The 16729-nt window shown below is 45.5% G+C and overlaps 1 protein-coding gene across 1 annotated transcript in view; it reads right to left on the bottom strand.

Annotated features, from left to right (window-relative positions):
- LOC111873614 (synaptic vesicle membrane protein VAT-1 homolog-like) overlaps positions 1 to 16729 on the bottom strand; it is a 62956-nt gene that overhangs the window by 28831 nt on the left and 17396 nt on the right. The window lies entirely within an intron of this gene.

Genomic DNA, 16729 nt, shown 5'->3' with positions numbered 1-16729 from the left:
CGTACCAGAACAGTGAATTCTATTGAGTCACCGTGTCTTGGCAACAAGATCACTGTTATGTGTTCCTTTGAAACTTAAAATCAGAGCTGAATATTCTGTAATTCTGAACGATGCCAATGACATACGACAAAAGAAGAGAGCGGACGGCTGTCCAGGTATCGGAAACGTGACAAACGAGGGTGACTGACATAGACGAACATGCTTTGCGGATTTACGTTACAGAATGCAAGACCGGTCTGATGAATCACTAGCGAGTTTAATTTCGTGGTTATTTCCATTTCCTTCTTCTTTTACGCTATCATTTTGAAACTGCAGAAGAAATGGCCGTCCTCTTCATCCGTTCCTAACTATCTTTTGGGCCTGCAGCGACACACCGAATGTCTGTCTGTCCACTGATGCAACAATAATTCAGTGCCACAGACACTACTATAAGGAGAGTCAGTAAATGGTTCACAAACGGATGCGAAACATACGGTATTCCAAACTGAAAATAACATTTCTCGACATAACCTCCACCAACACTGATACACTTGTCCCATTGCTTTACCAGTGCGTCGAAACCCGCAGCATTGAAGTTTTTTGAATGATGTCTAAGCTACTTCCATATCAGCTGCAATTTTCCAATGTCCTTGAGAGAATTTCTCGACCCAATTGTGAACCGCTTCATGCGACAAACACTTCCACCGTAAACAGAAAGCATTTCTTTATGAATATCCATTCAATTGAGTCATTTTGCCAACAAAAAAAAAGGCACAACAGAGCGATGCTCTTCGGTAGTACTCCCCTTAAGCACGGTCGCCATTTTGAATACTGAAACCAGCCTCTGAACATGCGCATGAGCGTCTGCTACCTGGGCTATCATGAAGCTGGACCGTGCTGCTACCTAGTGATACATATAGAAACCTTTAAGTCCATTACATATGTTTTACTTTCATTTGTGGCCTGTTTGCTGACTCTCACTCACTTGATTAATTTCTGCTTCCAGCTACATTTTCAGGCATAGGCTCTCAAACTGCGGTACGATGAGGCCTTTCAGATGGCGATTTTTGAAATCAAATGCTGGGAGGAGGAGGCGTGTACCAAACCCTACAGTTAAGAACTGCGCAAACGGGTCCCACTTGTTTTTGTGACCAGCTGGGATTATCGCTGAGAGAAGTCAAGACAGCTTCCTTTCAGATCCTTTCCATTTCATCATTCATCTACAGCCTACCATTTGACACAAGACAGTCCAGTTACTGACAGGTAAAACAGTTAAACTTGTCTCTGTGCTTCATTAATCGAGCATTATGCCATGAATGCGTATAGGGGAGTGGAGGTTATCTCCACAGTTCCTGATCTCGGCATTAGATAGAAGTGAGTGGTCAGTTCCACGGCCCGGCTGCATTACCCCCGGTACCCATTACATACAAGGCTGGTTGTACCTCAGAACCGGTCTGGACGCTGTCGAGAAGATAAAAATTTTGACCCTGCCAAGAATCGAACCTCGGCCGTCCAACCCGTATCCCATCTCTATACCGAATGAGCTATCCAGACTCCTGTCTAGATACTGACAGTGTCATGAAGTAACCCACAAGAAAATGAGCACTTTTCCTGTTCTTAGAGTTGGCGTTTTATGCAACCGGAAGGAAAATTTCCCCCACATTCGAGCCAAATGCAATAAGAACACAATGTCACCATTAAGAGGCAAGATAGGGGCCACTTCCGGTAGCTGACTTGTGATTGATGCAAGGCCAGGCAGACAGGCACTTGTTTGATACAGAGAAACCCAACTGGTCTCCAACCAAAAGCAAAGGGCGATAACCTTGGTCACAGAATTATTTGAAAGTTTGTGACGATGGTGCATTAGTACAAATATTTGTAATGTTGTATTTTAGCGTCCTGTGGCACTGATTTTCATCCATGATTTTTGTAATGGCCGTCTTGTAGTGCACTCAATTTCACATGTCACTTCTTACTGCATGTTTCGGCAACATAGTGCCATCTTCAGGTTCGTTATTTACGCTAAGCTATTACATTGTTTGCCATCTTTTGTCTTTCATAAAATTATTTAAAAAGTACATTATTCGTCAACAATAATAAAATGTATATATACTAAAACGCTCGCAGCCAAAAAGGAAGGACACATCACAGACACAGTACACACAGAAACGACTCCCACAGCGGACGAACCATACTATACGCGAGCTTGAATTAAGACATATAGATGAATAATCTTAACAAGTTTTAGTATATACAAATTTTATTATAGTTGACGAATAATGTACTTTTTAAATAATTTTATGAAAGACACAAGATGGCAAACAATGCAATAGCTTAGCGTAAATAACGAACCTGAAGATGGCACTATGTTGCCGAAACATGTAGTAAGAAGAGACATGTGAAATTGAGTGCACCACAAGACGGCCGTTACAAAAATCATGGACAAATATTTGTGTTTCTGAACATTATCCATTGTCTTGCTTTTGTAAAACACACAACGTTTCGGAGACTGGATTCTGTCTCCGTCTTCAGGTGAAACCTACTCAGTTGGGCCCAATAAATAGGTTAACACCTACCTCCGGACCGGAATAGGGAGACAGAACAGTCTCCGAAACGTCGTGTGTCTTAATTAAGAACAGGACGATGGATAATGTCCAGAAACACAAATATGCACAGAATTATTCTATACCTAGTGTTCGTATAGTCTATTTTGCAACTCAGCTCCAACTAGTGTCGAGGTCAAGAAAACGTGGATCTATACATCAGCTCCCCCATACGTCTTCATGGCGTAGTGCTTAATTAGTTAAGTACGGGGACAATTTTACCTTTTTAGCTTTTACCTATTTTGCAACCGACCGAAATTCGAGCGAAGAACTTTCCGCATATGAATTAAAATAGCGTTACCGCTCTACCAGCTCGCTCTATGAACGGTGTGGCGAACTGAAGGAAAAAGAAAGAAGAACTTTTGTTCGTGCAGACATTCGAATCCCGAATGCCCAGTCCGTAGCCAGTCACTTCATGGACTGAGCTATTTGGGCGTTCTGCAACTCATGAACTCCGTGGTGCTGGGTCCGGTCAAAATATCTAAACCTTACCCCCGGTAGACATTGGGTAGGAGGCTGGGTGGTCCCCAGAGCCGGTCTGGACAACATGGAGAAGTGAAAATGCTTGTCCCCACCGGGACACAAACTCCGACCACTTGGTAGTCCAGCCCGTAGCCAATTTTTTTCAAATTCTCCTGTTTATTGGAATTGCATGTTCTTCCTAGCACCCACAAAGAACTTCAATCTATGCTCTACCATTAAATTTCTGGACCAGGTTTCATACCCGTGGCTCTATGTATGGATTCTTACACAGGGGACAGGAAAATAAACGGTTCTGAACTGAATGGTAACAAGCATTTCCCTCCACGAGGAAAGTTTCCATAACATTTTCACTTTCGTGTTGAAAGGGAGGAGCTCCTGGCACGGCCCAACTTAGCAGCCTTGCTTTACTCCCTAAGCTATTTTTTCCTTCAGCGGTAGCTATGAACTCCCCCGTTTCCATTAATTGATCTGTTGCCATTTTGTCTGCTCTGGTATTGAATGTGTACAGGGCATACGACTGCTTGGCGCCTACATGGGGGCAGGGGGAGAGATCATGGCCACTCGCCCCACCTTCCCCGTAACCAGGGGCGACACACGTTACAAAGCACGCAATTTCAAGACTAACGTTTCTGTTCTACAGAAAACGAACCTAAACGTGTCGCTGTAATCTAGAAATGGTGAGTTCCTGGCTATAGATCCAGAGGTCCGGGTTCGGTTCCCGGCGCTACCATATTTTCTGAGCAGTAGTGGGTCTGGAAAGGGGTCCACTCAGTCTCGTGATGATAATTGAGGAGCTATTTCAAGGAAATAACGGCTCCGGTCTAGAAACCCGAAATTAAAGGGCGTGGGGATACGTTGCGCTGATAACGTGACCTCTATCCGCTAAAGTTGGCACTAACTTCGCCGACAAGCGGCGGTCGTTCTGTCGGTATAGTTCACTTGCTGACTAAAACCACGGAGTTTTTTTTATTATACTGAAGCAGCCTGTTGCACTGTGTATGCTACATGACAATTCGCACTTCTCGCCGATCCTGTGCAACTTCATCGATGTATTAAAGTTCACGCTTCAGAAAACAGTCTAACTGGCTGCCTTCATCAGGTGTGCAAGTTTTATAGAAACTGCTGGTCCCTTATCACGCTGCCACACTTTGTATTTTAAAGGCGTAAACTACTTTCAAAATATCGTGGCTCGTAGATCCGTTGCTAGGAAACGGCCAGTAAACAGCAAGAGAAGAACGGTGTTTTCTGTGCGGTCCGTGCTGAGATGTTATATGCAGGGCAGTTAGTGAGGGGTGAGTTCAGTCAGTGGAGTGCAGTCAGCTGGTTAGTTATTGAGACAGAGGACTGCCGCGGTTGAGTGGTTCTGAGTTGTTGCTGTGAGTAACTGGTAGCTGAGGCCTGGGACAGTTCGGAATCCCAGAGGAAGGGGGACATCAACCGTTGGAAGCCGTTACCAGACAACGACTGGTGAAGACATGGCAGGCTGAAAAGACTTCTGTATGTGCTCTAGTGAACTGTAAAGTGTGTGAATTAGTGAAACGATTATAATTGTAATCACGAATATGTAAATGTTCAATAAATCCAATTACCATTCCAAACCCCGTCTATAATCACAATATCACGTGACAAAATTTTAATATATTTTTTTTTTAAATTATCATGCCGTGATTACTGTGCTGCATACACCAAAGAAACACTAATAAAATATACACCAGACCCAGAAAAAATAATTACTGTATTGATACTTTAAAAATAATTTTAAATACTTTATAAGTATTTATACCTTTAAAATTCAAAACATAACAGCATGACAAGGGGCCAGCAGTTTCTCATACAATTTGTATACCTGATGATGGCAGCCAGTTGGGCCGAAACATATAATTTTCGAATAAGAGGAAGAGACGAATGTTTTTTGAGACGTGAATTTTAATACATCGATGAAGTCGCACAGGAACGGGGAGAAATGCTGACGAAAGTTATACGAGTAGAGTGAACAGGCTGAAACGCAACACGCCTGACTTTAGGTTCCCTCTGAAACTGTGATTAACCTCATTTCCACAAACAAAGACAACTCGAGGCGGCTTTACGTGTTCCTGCTGTCCGTTTTTTGGCTTCTTCTCTTGCGGGTTTGTACAATTATTTACGTGGTGAAACCTGCTGAATTCTTGCTGTCAAAGTCTAGCCACAACAACTGCGAAATGTTGGTACTCCTGCTTTTATATCAGAGTTAAAACAATTGAGATATTGGATACGAGGGTAGTGTAGTTACATCTGATCACATAAACCAATCACATACGAGTATACAGCAATCGGGAAGGCAGTTACAGTCTTCAACCACAAATAATCAGTTCCTGCATGCTTTTATACGTGTCCATAAAATGTGGGTGCCTCGACGTCTCATAACCCTATGGGCCACCACGGCCTGTTACAGGGATCATTTCTTTGTTATGGCAAAACTTTTCTAATTCAGTGACATCTTTTTAAAAGCAGAGATTTCAATTAAACGTTCACGTTAACTCCAGACTATCTGTGACAGACTTTTAAATAAAATCTCTTGGATTAAAATATAAAATCCTAAATGAATATTTTGAAATTACTCTTTGAGCAGCAACGCAGAAATCCGTTTCAGTCTATCACAGGGAAATTAACGTCTAACCAGTACAACTGCTAACAAGATAACTGGAATATATCAAGGGAAGAGAGAGCTTGGAAGACCCAGTAGTAGATGGGAGTATATTTAAATAAACAAGAGACGTGAAGTGGACTGGATTCATCTGGTCTAGGATAAGATCGAACGGTGGGTTTTTGTGAAGTCAGTCTCCAAGTTCCATAAAAGTGGGGACTTAACTGTGGAACTTCCAATGACAGTTTTGCTTCGTAATTTTAAGTCTACTGCACGGAACAGAGATAAATTGAGGGCCGGGTTGACAGTTGCGGGTGCCCCTATCACTGACAACTAAGACAGCTCATGATAAATCTTATTCGTAGTTATTATTTCTTATACGTAATAACTAAAAATACAGACGAAATTTTCTAAAAAAGAAGACTCTGTGTATCTGGAAATGTTGACTCTGTTGTTCTAGAAGCGTGTTTGCGTTGCAGTTGGATAGCAACGGCCACCAACCCGTTGCGTTCTTCGAAGTCCCTGCCTAGCAACGGGCCTATATTGTATTGGAGAGGGTGGGTTTTCCCATGCACTTAGACCAACTGTTGGTCCACTGTGCGTCCCTCTATGATATTCTACCAGTCTCTATTCCCTACCGGCACTGGTGTGTGCCATCAGTACCGACTCAGCCAGCGAGTTCGGCCTCTACTGGCTCAGCGGTATCTCCATGCTTCCCCCATCTACCAGAGGCGTTAGAGACTACTGTTGGGCGGGAAATGTCCTGAATTTGGCTCAGTGGTCCCCTTGGGACATGAGGTTCTTTAACGTGCCGTAAAGCTACGACACGGGACCCACGGCTTAAAGTCCCTCCCGGAGGACTTGTTCCCGGAATTTTTCCGCCCTTAAAAATTCCACGACCTCCGCCGGGTTTGAACCCGCGTACCTTGAGTCACGAGGTGGGAACGTTACCCCTAGACTACAGAGGCCTCTAACGGACCTGTAAGTCACGATACTCTTCCTTTGATGGCAGACCGCCTCTGTGGTCTAGTGGTCAGATTTCCTGGCTACAGATCCAGAGGTCCCGGGTTCGATTCCCGGCGTCACCAGATTTTATGAGAAGTAGTTGGTCTGGAACGGGGTCCACTCAGCCTCGTGAGGATAATTGAAGAGCTACTTGAATGAAAAAGTAGCGGCTCCGGTCTAGAAAACCGAGATTAACGGCCGTGGGGATCCGTTGCGCTGACCACGTGACACCCTCTGTCCCAAAAAGTTGGCAGTAATTTTGCCGACAAGCGGCGATCTCTCGGTCGGTATAGTTCGCTTGCGGACTACAGGTCACGGAGTCTGTTTTTGTTTTAAATTCAGAGGCTATACAGCATCGAGTGCGATTCGAAGATGACATCGAAGTAACAAGTCTTGGAGGGATGTGGCCGTGGCTAATTACAGGCCCATAAGTTCCGTAAGCAGTTCTGGATTCACGATGCAGCTACCCCAGTCTAGTGGCTATGAGGAACTGGCAGGACATACGACTGTTTGACCTCCTGTAGTCAGTTTTATTTTTCAGTTCGTGGGGTGGGGGTGAGACTGAGTCCAATTGTTACGACAATCACTAATTGGCCTACTGTACCAGCCCCGGATGGTAGATGATGAGTGTGGAGCAGTCGGTGGAATGAGAATTGGCAGGGGAAACCAAAGTACTAGAAAGGAAACCTGCCCCAATGCTGCATTGTCCACCACAAACCCCACATGATTTGGCCTGGTATCGAAGTCAGACCGCCGCGGTGGGAAACCGGCGACTAGCCGCCTGAGCTATGGTACTTTACCTTTTTTTACATACCCTCTGACCTGCTGTGGTGAAGAATAAAATTCAGATAAAACTGAAGGTTTCCCTGTGCTTCACTAATTAAGCACTACGCCATGAAGGCGTATGGGGGAGTGAATGTATAGATCCACATTTTCTTGACCTCGGCACTAGTTGGAGGTCAGTGGTCAGCTTCACGTCCCGACCGCTTCACCCCCGGGGAAAGAGCCCCCGGTACCCGTTGGATAGGAGGTTGGGTGGACCTCAGAGCCGGTCTGGACGATTTGGAGAACAAGACAATTTTTACCCTACCGGGACTCGAAATCCGACCCATTGGTCGTCCAGCCCGTAGCCAGTCGCTATACCGACTCCTGGAAATGAATGCAAGATGACAGAAGAATATTGCACTCTCTCCCCCCCCCCCGGCCTACTGCGAGGCTGCCTGCGGATAATTTCCCTACTGAATATCTGCAGTGTATTTGGGTGCATTAGCCTCACAGTGTATGACGTTCAACCTGAAAGCTCTTTCTACCGGTTTCGAGGAAACCGCTTCTGCACGTGCTACCACATAATGCATATTGAGTCTGTGGCTTCAATGATCTTTGATTACTTGGTAATTGAATGTTAACGCCTGTTCCGTTTACTCGGTTTAACCACACAATTCTCGTGTCGGAGAATTTGAGCCCCTTAGGGGGTATTAATGTTTCGTATTGTATCCCTAGCCTTTACTTCTGTACTATTTAGAAAATGTCATTATGAAACAAGTGATCGACCTCTCTTAACCCTCTCAAGCCCAGTGGTTGCTATATGTACAACTTACTTCAAGGTACTAAATCTCAGCTTTCTGCCCTCACATTGTGTCTGTGTTCCGTATCGTTCTCACAGCAAACAGCGACTGTTTCCCTAAATAGCATTAACCGGCTGGGCTCTGTAGTGGTGACGTAATGTGTTTCCTGTGAGGTACGGACTGAATGTCTATATATTAACTGTAAGAGGTAAAAGAAAGAAAGTAAATAAGTAAGTAAAGCTATCCCTATAACAGGCCGTGGAGGCCCATAGGGTTGTGAGACCTCGAGGCTCCCACATTTTCCAGACAACCGGCTCATAGATGGCGGTAAGGTTGTCAGCCTTACGCGCCGCTCGTCGCTTACCCCCCAGAACATTCCAAGAATAATCCTGGTACTCATTTCTGTTAACGGCTGAGTCGACCCTAAGGCCATAGTGCGGCTGGAAGGATTAGGTAAATTGAAATAAATTCAATGACCTCATCGGGGTTCGATCCCGCGACCTTGCGACATGTAGCATAGTGCCTCAACGAATTACGCTACCGCGTTCAGTCTCTAAAGGGTTAGGGCAGAAGGACTGGTAACGTATGAAACCAGCATGAAGCAGGTAGCATCAACGTAGAGTCAGTGTAGGACGTTTCCGGACAGTGTCTCTGAAACGTCGGACACTAATGCATCTGTGATTCAAAAAGTCTCTTGGTTAGCCTGCTCAGGTCCTGTAGAATTCTAATCCTCAAACTCGGCCTGACGAACTGTCATTTGTCTCCAATGAAATAAGAACAGTGCTGAATCGTTTTTTGTTCTTTCTACAAGTGTCCAGGGACCCACAGTGAGCAGGAGCTTGACAACCACAGACAGTGAAGTCACCCGCGGTCCACGCACAGTTCAGTAAATGCAGACACTAGATCTGCTTCTTCGTCCGTCACATGTTCTCACTGCGACAACACAGGGGTCCGTTTCTTAGAATGAAGCTCCAAATTAGACTCGGTGCTTGAAGTGAACATGGAAACCTGTCAGGCGAATCTCTGTGCTATCCGACTGCCACACACTTGAAGCTCAGTACTGAAGCAAAACTCATCCATCTGCTTAAGTACTAAATACGCCATACACCATTAAGACGTATGGCGGAGTGGATTTATAGATCCATGAATTCTTGACCTCGACAAGAGATCGAGGTGAGCGGTGAGCTTTGGGCCCAGACCGCTTTACCCCCGGGCACCCATTGGATAGGAGGCTGAGTGGATCCAAGAGCCGGCCAGGACGCTGTGGGGAAAAGACAAATCTCTTGCCCCTGCCTGTAATTGAACCTCAGCCCGTCGCTATACCGACTGAGCTCTCCCGGCTGGTTTGTAAAGGGTAGGAAATTGAACTCAGTATTAAAGGAATAGTGACATAAGCGGGATGCCGGAGCATGGGTGCAGGGAATCGAACTCCGGCACTCCGGACCTAATAAGCACTAATCAGCATTTACATTCCTCAACAGGGACAATGCCTGCTCTCTGCGCCACCACTGTACTCACGAGCCGGGATAGCGCAGTCGGTACAGAGAACGGCCGGGGTGCTATTCCCGGCAGGGGCAAGATATTTTCTCTTTCCACAGCGTTGATACCGGCTCTGGGGCCCACCCAGCCTCCTATCCAATGGGTTCCGGGGGTAAAGCTGCCAAGGCGTGAAGCTGGTTGCTCATATCCATCCAGTGCGGAGGTCAAGAATGGTGAAGTTATACCTCCACTCCGCCATACGCCTTCATAGCGTGATGCTTAATTAATTAAGCACAGGGAACACTTTTACCTTTATCACTGTAATCAGACCACTTACAGTTAGTTCCACTGGCATCTTGCTCGTGGGTAAGGAGGCCGGAGCGTGCAGACAACTACTGCACCTCCATTCATTCCCGAATACGTGCGTGTGGCCCTTAATTTAATGTAGAGACAATTTCTACACGTACTCATATGATTTGAGGTTCTCACAGTGGGATATGACGCCGTAACGTCCGTTGAAAGTCAACAGACGTTTCGGAGGAACATGTCGCCTACATCTACTGGGTCAAAGATTAATGAAAGCAGGAAAGAAACAAGCACTGCTGGTTTGTTGCCAGGCTTATTCTTAGCCCTGAAGATGAAGGCGATATGTTCCTCCGAAACGTCAGTTGATTTTCAACGGAATACACGGCGTTATATCCCGGACAACAGACCTCTTCCAGCTTGTTAGTTTTTCTTTGATTTATGTTGAGTCACTGTTTACAACGCAACCAGCCGGCTGTGTATGTTCAAGTGAGGGCCTCTATAAACACCAACTGATATTGCGTTAAGATAGCACGTGATTGCGCACGCGTTTTCGCGACAGATTAGGAACAGACACAAATACGAGTACACACACACGTATGGCCGCACACGACCCACATGAAACACGGCACCCAACCTCGCGAACGGAAGTGATGTGAGTCGAATAATTACACACAGGGAATTGTGACTAGTTGCAGTCCGCCTGTTGGGTGATAAACCGGTTGAGCTGTGGCACAACAAACCAACACACAAAGGGAAAGAAATCAGAACACCATATCGAAATGTTACTAGAGAAAACAAACCGATAAACATTTATTCATAACAGGTCACATATCAATGAAAATGAAGAGGCATAAAGTTATCGCTGTTCTTGATTAAGTATCACGCCGTGGAGGAGAGTGGAAAAATGGAGGAATACCTCCATGCATTCTTAAACTGGGTACTACATGAAAGCGAGTCGTTGTCTCCATATCTGTCAGCTTTATCCCCGGGGGAAACAGCCTCCAGCCTGGACAAGGGTACGTTAAGGTAGCAAGCTGTGGAGGCACCGACCTTCCTGCATGCCACCATAACTGTGACGTCACCCAGAAACAAAAGAAGAACGGTATCCGCTCCGCTTGTTTCTCGTATTTAGCGACACTGTCAGTTTCCTTAACTACAGTGAAGAGTGGAAGGCCGATTCGTGATATAATGAACTGGAGATGACGCGAAGGGACTCGGTCTTGGATTCACTGAAGTACTTTTTCGGCATTTGCCTGGAGGGACCGAATAATACCACGAAATTCGGGACAGTCTGTGACTGGGCTGATATTTCCGTACAGAAGTCAAAGGTATTACCGGCTAAGTTGCAGAAAGAAACAGGACAACATGGTATCGAATCCCGGACAATGCAAAGTTCAATACGCAACTAAGTAACGGCACTGGGTCGGCCGATGTCCGTGAAAACAGAAAGCGCGTGGCTTCATCAGAGCTGAACACTGGGGCCTTGTGCTGGGGTCCTTATCTCGAGACACGGTTTTATTAGTGAAGACAGGCGGGCCTGCAGCCGTGGGACTGTGTCATTCATCAGTAATCTGTCAAGACGACAGGTCCACAGTCTCTTCCAAAACAGTTCCTCCACTTAATGCGATCTAGAGCTTTCTCCTTCAAATAAGAATATCCTCTTCTGTCCCGAAGGTCATCCATCATCTTCTTACGTCTTCTGGTCACTTCTATCCGCCCCTCTATCTTTCCTTCAATAACTTCTTTTAGAAGGCAGTTACCGCGTAAGATATGACCAATCCAATTAGCCTTCCGTTTTCTTATTTCGTGTAGGATATTCCTCTGCTCACTGACTCTAAATAACACTTCTTCATTTCTCACATAATCGGTCCAACTGATCTTCTCCATCCTTCTCCAACACCACATTTTGAAGCTTTCCACGTGTTTCTGATCTACTGCCCTAAGTGTCCAAGTTTCAGCCCCATACAAAGCCATGCTCCAAACTGTGTACTGAATCACAAATGGCACCACACACTGTGTTCGAGATGTTCTGGTGTTAACATCCGGGATATTCTCTTTTTTACACTCTCATTTCTTCCAAGTATCCAGGGAACTCACTGCACAGGCAAGAGATATTTCTTTTGTGCATATTGTTCAGCCCACTCAAGCTCTCATCCAATGGATACTTCGGGGCTCACGACCAGAGTAGTAATACCTGAACTACTAGTCGTGGCATGGATGGCACAGAAAACGTCACTTCTATTATAATAGAAGCAATAATTATTGCTTGCTCTCTCGTTGCCGCGGAAATGTGTCCACAGAGCTGTTGCCTACCAATGGCTACTGTACTGTCCCGTTTACAAAGCAGTTACTTGGCAATGGGTCTGCATGTCACAACATACAGAACTGGTACCGGTAGCCAATAACTGTGTTATCAAGAATCTGTGAACTGACGTGAACAGTCCCAATATGCACCGAAATGCGGCCATGTTTGCTATTATTTCCTGAATCAATTTCTGTTCCTATACGCAAGAGGCAACGCTTCGAACAAGATCATTCACCCTGCCGCCTGGCTTTTCCACCTTCGGTGGATCCATATATGTTGACTTCGTGCCACCTTTCGTGGAAACGGAAACAAAACACTCGTGTGAACGCACTCTGCATAGTGCGAACCAGCTGTCGATGGGCCTTCGTATGAGAAGTTGATTACAAGCTGACGAACTGCTCTTCCCAAATAAAAGATCGGTCATTCACCCTTTCAATGCTGAACACGAGGTAACTTTTTTCGGATCAAAATTGTCATACTCAGAATACAGTTATGAAGTAGACGTCAAGTGGAAGGATATGAGTATCCTGTTCTGCAGATATTACCCACACTAGATCGTGATCCTCGGGAGCATCGGAACCAAGAATCACTGTGCTGGCGAGGGCCAGCAGCAATTTAGTAGTCAGTCAATCTCCCAGGAAGGGTGTGGTCTGAAGGTTTCCGGAGCCGACAGACAAAATATGGTCATGAGTCCCGTGGGATATGAACCTAGAATGATTATGCTGGCGAGGGCCAGCAGCCACTCAATCAGCCTCTCAGAGACACAGTGCCTGAGTAGTCACTACCCCAGCAGAGGGGGAGTGGCCAGTAGCAGGTAGACCCGTCCTCCCGTTGAACAGGAAGCCCCATTTCAAAACACGCGAAAGTTTCGCAAAACAAAAAATATGGTCATGGATTTCTACAAGATCCGAAACTAAGACCGACTGTGCTGACGAGGACCGACAGTAATGTCCGTCCTACCGTTTAGCTCGAGAGGAGCACCATAGAAAAGCGGTAAAGAAAATAAATGTGCCTTCTGAAGTGATAACCAAACCGAATTTGTTGTGCTCTTGCCTGCTTACGTTGGGGTCCAGATCAATTTCTTTCCGCCCACCAAGCCACTCTTCCATAGACAAGCATTGGGACCTTGACGGCAACGGGTGCGTCACCTTCATATGTTTTACAGTAGCTATGGCAACGGGACGTGTTTACGTTCCACTTTTGTTTATTTTAAGGTAATTCAGCCGTGTGTTTGAGTAGCTACAAAAAGCGTACCGCAATTTTTTGCTATGCTGGGTTTTTGTGGGTTCAATTTAATAATATTTTCACTCGCTAAATAACAAGATTCGATTATTACAAACATGTAATACGAACCTTCCAGTCCAGTGCAGTAAATTGCTGCTCGCCCTCGCCAGCACAGTCATTTTTGGTTTCCGTCCCCGTCGGAACCCATGAAAATATTTTTGTTCTTTACAGACTTTTACGTGTTTTGAAATGGGGGCCTCCACTTCGACGGGAGGAGGGGTCTGACTTATTACTGGACACCCCCCCTTCTCCTGAGGAGTGACCCTGCTGGCTCTCACACCCAGAAGCACCACAGACACACCCAGGAAAAGATATATAAGCGGGAATAATCACACTGAACGCCCCTACAAGTGACATACGCCCAACTTGCGAGAATATACATACATACGGCGGGCGAACGTAATTACATAAGAAAATAATATACACACACATCAAAACACAAAATGCATACAATAATGAAATATATATAAATATCTTTCCAATGACAATAAACATATATACATCACAGAAACATGGACGGGCCTAGAGGAAAATAACGCTGAACGGAGAGATTCATTTTCAGACAAACACATTTCAGTGCCAACAGCGGTATGCAACAGGGTGGAACTCTTGTGCGGTGCGACGGCTTCAAAGGTGAAAAATTGCATGAAGATGGCCGAGTAAGGCCGAAACATGACTAAATAACTCTCTACTCTAACCTGACCCACTCACTTCCTTGGGTCCTTTTTGCTGGTTACGAGGAGCTTCATAACTTGTACTCTTCTCCAAGTAAAATTAGAATCATCAGGTCAAGGAGGATGAGATGGGCAGGGCATGTAGCACGGATGGAGAGACGAGGAATGCATATAGGATATTGGTGGGAAAGCCGGAAGGAAAGAGACCACTGGGAAGACCAAGGCGTAGGAGGGTGAACAATATTAAAATGGATCTTAGAGAGATAGGAAGGGGTAGTATAAATTGGATCGATCTGGCTCAGGATATGGATCAGTGGAGGGCTCTTGTGAACACGGTAATGAACCTTCGGGTTCCATAAAATGCTGGGAAATTCTTGAGCAGCTGCAGAATTGGCGGATCCTCCAGAAGGGCTCAGCTCCATGAGTAAGTAAGTAAGTACTTGGCTTACTCTTGGATCTTTAAGATGAGGAGAATAACTTCTTTCGAAACGTCGGTAAACTACTAGACCACACGGTGACATATCCAGGAGATAATACCTTCAAATCTTAAGGTGCTACGTCACCGTATCTCACGACTAATCTTCTTATTCTTCTTCTTCTTCTCCTCCTCATCCTCCTCCTCCTCCTCCTCCCATCATTATGCTCTCTCGTCTGTCTCCCATCAGAATTAATTTGGAACTATGCATCTTATAAACAGTCGCTAACCTTGGTCAGGGGATCAGCCCTGTCGCAAGGCTGCTACCTACACAGGACAACACAAACATAAAAAACGCGGATATACATCCATGTCTACAGCGGGACTCGAACCCACGATCCAAGTGTTTTGAGTGGGCGAAGACATTTCATGCCTTAGACCACGCGGCCTCTGTGATCGGTAATTACATTAATTTTCGTTTTTCGAATTTTGGCTGCAGGAACTTTTTTTTTAAGAGTTCATTCTGTTGCCGAATACACCAGTGAAACTATTCAGTCACGTACGAGGTACATGCGTTTCTGTTGCGTAATTATCGCTGCGCAGTCACCACAACTGCATATGCGCAATAAATGCCGCCTGAGTGTGATTCACTTCCTCTGCATTTACACGTGAGATGTTGCTGTTACGTGAGAACATACGTACACCGCGTGACATGGTCACCCCGATAGTTTCTTTCATGGCCTTCTTAGCTATTTCAAGACTCTTGTCAGTTAAATTGCTGCTGGCCTTCGCCAGCACAGTCCCAGAGCAGTCTGGACGCTGTGTGGTAGGAAAAATTTTTCTATTCATCCCGGGAGTCGAACCCAAGCCGTCCATCGCTGTACTGACAGATATCCTGGCTCTTGTGTGGTTACATAGTGACTCAATTAAAAGGAATTTGGTGTCTCGGAAATGCCTGCGTTTGTGAACCGGTCTGTAGTGTTCCGAGAAGTGGATTTAAAAGCGCAGAGGCACTTCATGTGATCTGTAGCGGGAGACCGCCAGCTCATGAGGGGTGACACACTGCCGAACATGCGAACAGCCTTCCTAGAACCCGATCGTACACGGTTCGATGCTCAGTTCCACCTAGCTTAGAGTACGAGAAACAAGTTAATGTGTTCCTCTGGTGCATTTCATATGAAGAGTAGACAATATGGACTCGTGATCCGAGATACGTCTGTAGTGACTAGGCTGTGGGTTACTTAGTGCAGTGCACACGATACTAGATTTGTCTGGCATCAATTGGCGGACGCTACGAACTTTCATTTGTATAATAGCAGAGGAGAACATCTGCACTGAAGAGGGGGAAGTGCCGGGAGGTGTACGCAGGAGCTGCATAACTTGTCCCCTTCTCCCAGTATAATTAGAATGATCAAGTCAAGGAGGGTGAAGTGGATGCATAGAAGTTTTTGGCGAGGCCAGAAGGAAAGAGACCACCAGGAAGACCTAGACGTAGACGCGATGATAATATTAAACAAGTTTTATAGAAGTAGGATGGGGTGATACAGACTGGATTCGTTTGGCTCAGGATGGGGACCAGTGAAGGGCTCTTGTGTATACGGTTATGAACGTTTAGGTTTCACATAGGTAAATTCCTGAGTAGCTTCTCAAAAAGGACTCGGCTCTCTCTCTCTCTCTCATTTTTGACAAAATGACGGGTGGAACGCAAGCTGTACAAGACAGTACGCAATGCCTTAGTACCCAACCTTAAGGAGATCCCCAGTATAGATTACTATCATACGTTGGGAAATGTGTAGAATCTACTAATTTTCTAATGATGATGCAAAAACAAAAAAAAACTCAATGTCCTGTAGTCCTCAGGCGAACTATACCGACCGAGCGACCGCCCTTGTCGGCGAAGTTAGTGCCAACATTTACGGATAGAGGGTGTCGTGTGGTCAGCGCAACGGATCCCCACGGCCGTCTTTTTTATTTTTTTTTAATTCGCTTAGTGGGAGGAGGAGTCGAA

Source organism: Cryptotermes secundus, unplaced genomic scaffold (assembly GCF_002891405.2).
Source record: "Cryptotermes secundus unplaced genomic scaffold, Csec_1.0 scaffold644, whole genome shotgun sequence".
In the NCBI taxonomy this organism is placed as follows: Eukaryota; Metazoa; Arthropoda; class Insecta; order Blattodea; family Kalotermitidae; genus Cryptotermes; species Cryptotermes secundus.
Note: the sequence above shows the minus strand (reverse complement) of the source record. Positions and strands in the feature narration are given on the sequence as shown.